General features: G+C 61.6%; 1 pseudogene; it reads right to left on the bottom strand.

Annotated features, from left to right (window-relative positions):
- LOC105521410 overlaps positions 1–2,497 on the bottom strand; it is a 40,326-nt pseudogene that overhangs the window by 1,571 nt on the left and 36,258 nt on the right.

Raw genomic sequence — 2,497 nt, 5'->3', positions numbered from 1 at the left:
GTGTAGACTAAAGGGGACCCCATTTTAGAGGCAATCGGCAAGGATGTCCATTTACCCCTGCCTCTGCCAGCCTTCCAGGCCCCATCCAGCCCGGCTTTCTCTTCCCCCTCGTCTGGGCCCTGACAGGGAGGAGGGTGTGGCCTTGGAAAGGCAGCCTCCCTTGGGAATTCTGAGGGGACCTCCCTGTGGGAAGCTGGCCTGCGCTGACAGCATGGTGACGATGAGGCCCAGAGAGCTGTGCATGGGAAGGAGGTGAAGGAGGTCTCTGCCCCTCGACCGCAACCGTGCACGTTGGCCTCTCAGGTACTGCTTGGCCCTTTCCTTCCTCCTGGGCAGGCAGAGTGGGCGGCAGCATAACCAAGAGAAAGGTTCCTTCTGGGAGGCACATCCCCTGGATCCCAGGTGAGCCCCTGAGCAGTGAGCAGCGTCCCTCTGAGCCTGACACATCCCTGTCTGGCTGGGACTTGGGAGGCCACAGGGACTGCTTCTGAGCACCAGGTGTCGCCAGCACTGGGAGGGGGCCTCCCAGGCAGCCCGAGGCCTGTGGTGGACGATATGGGGTGGGGTCTTAGGGCTGCCCCAGTGCCTCATGTTGTTCTAAGGCCCCCAAGATCTCAGTCTCTGGACTGGAGCGCCCTGGCCAGAACCCCCAAGGAGCACTGACGCGGTGCCAGTGCGATGCGGAGGAGGGGTGGGCGCCTGCTGGGCAGAGGGGTGGAGACATCCCAGGTCTGAGTCTGCCAGTCTCAGCTTTCCACCCCTGCAGGACTGGGGGCAGAGGAAGCACCGGTCCCAGCACCTCCCCTCGAGACAGACCTGACCCAGCAAGGCCTCAGTCTGGCTGCCTGGGGCCCCGCCCCACTGCACCTGTCCTGTGCTGGGGTTTCCCTGTCTGTGAAGCAGATGGTGAGACACCGGCCCCACCCCCTTCCTGGGTGATGTGAAGATGCAAGGTGTCTCGGGACTCCAGGAAGGAGTTGCTCAGTGCAGGCTGGCCCCCTGGGCAGGCTTCCTAGAGGAGGCGCCGGGATTTGGGTTGGATCTTGCAATGTGGATTCAACGTGAGGATGATGCTGTCCTCTGAAATGTCCTTCTCCCGACCCTGTTTTTGTTAAATGCAACTTGACAAGACTCAGCTTTAGTGTCACCTCCTCCGGGAGGGCCCCCTGACTACGATCCCCCTTTACCCAGAGGCCACCATTGCCCACTCATGTGTCAGCCTCCCTGGCCGAGACTGAGTTCTTGAGGGTGGGGCATGGCCAGCTTGGGAGCTGGGTTGTATCTGCTACCCTTGCCGGCTCCTCCAGCCAGGTGCAGAGCTCCAGGGAGGCCACTGGGCCATTCCTAAGGAAGGCTGGAACCCAGGTCCCTGGGGTCTGGGTGGAGATCCCACTCCAAGGGGGCCAGGAACACCCCAAGCACTGCCCCTCCCCACCCACCTTCAGGTCATAGATGATGTCACTGGGCACCAGTTACACCTTCACATAGTAGAGGGTCTCCTCGTCGAACTCCAGAGGCGAGTTGCAGAGCGACAAGGCCTTGAGGTAGAGCTCTGCAGCTTGCCATGGGCCAGCCGATGGTAGGCCATGCGCTCGTTCCCTGAGGTGCAGGCCAAAGGGGCAGCTGTGAGGATGTTGCTCCCTGGGGTAGGCAGGGCACAGGCCCCTCAGGAGCAGGTATGCAGACCCTGGGCAGCACCTGGCTTGCCTCCAGGCACCTGCAGTCACCTGGGCAGCTCTGGCCAGTCCCTTCAGGGTTCCCAGACTCACTTTCCCATCTGAAAAGCAGAACTAATAAGGCCTGCCCCCGTCTACTGTGAGGCTTTGGCAAAGTCGGACTTGGATGGCCCAGCTCTGTGCCTACACATAGCCACCTGCCTTTGCTCACTGGTTTGAACCAGGGGAGCCCAGAAGCCATGCAGTCCAGGTGCTCCCGGGCACCCCGGCTCCAGGCAACTCACAGACGTGACATCCGACTCCTCCCTGGTGTGTCATGATCAGAGCCCCCGACCTTGAGGAGTCTGTGTGTGCCTGAGCTCCAGGTCCCCCCACACAAGTGCAAACCCACCTAGGCTGTCTCCGATATCCTCCCCTTTTCAGGGTGGGAGCCATGGAGCCTGCATTCAATGCATTCCCACACAGCTGCACACCTGTGTACTGGGCCCTGGGGCACAAGGCGCTGGGGCCTGCGGCCTGCCCAGGGCTCCCTGTCTCTGGAGGAAGACAGACAACCCTGGCACAGCATCAGGGGATGCCCGGCCTTAAGGGGCAGGCTGCTGGAAGGGGAAATGGGACTTCATCAGCCAGAGAGCTGTGTGGTTGATGAGGGTGGGAAGAGCACAAGAGAAAGGGAATATGCCACTCAGCCTGGCACACACAAGGACCAACGAGATGCCCGGCATGTCTGGAAGGCAGAGGGCACACTGGGCAGCCCTTGTGGTCAGCAGCGGGAAGAGGCAGAGGAAGCAGAGCTCAGCCAGGCAGGGAGCTCCGCACTA

This window comes from Colobus angolensis, unplaced genomic scaffold, assembly GCF_000951035.1.
Source record: "Colobus angolensis palliatus isolate OR3802 unplaced genomic scaffold, Cang.pa_1.0 Scaffold11, whole genome shotgun sequence".
Classification (NCBI taxonomy): Eukaryota; Metazoa; Chordata; class Mammalia; order Primates; family Cercopithecidae; genus Colobus; species Colobus angolensis.
Note: the sequence above shows the minus strand (reverse complement) of the source record. Positions and strands in the feature narration are given on the sequence as shown.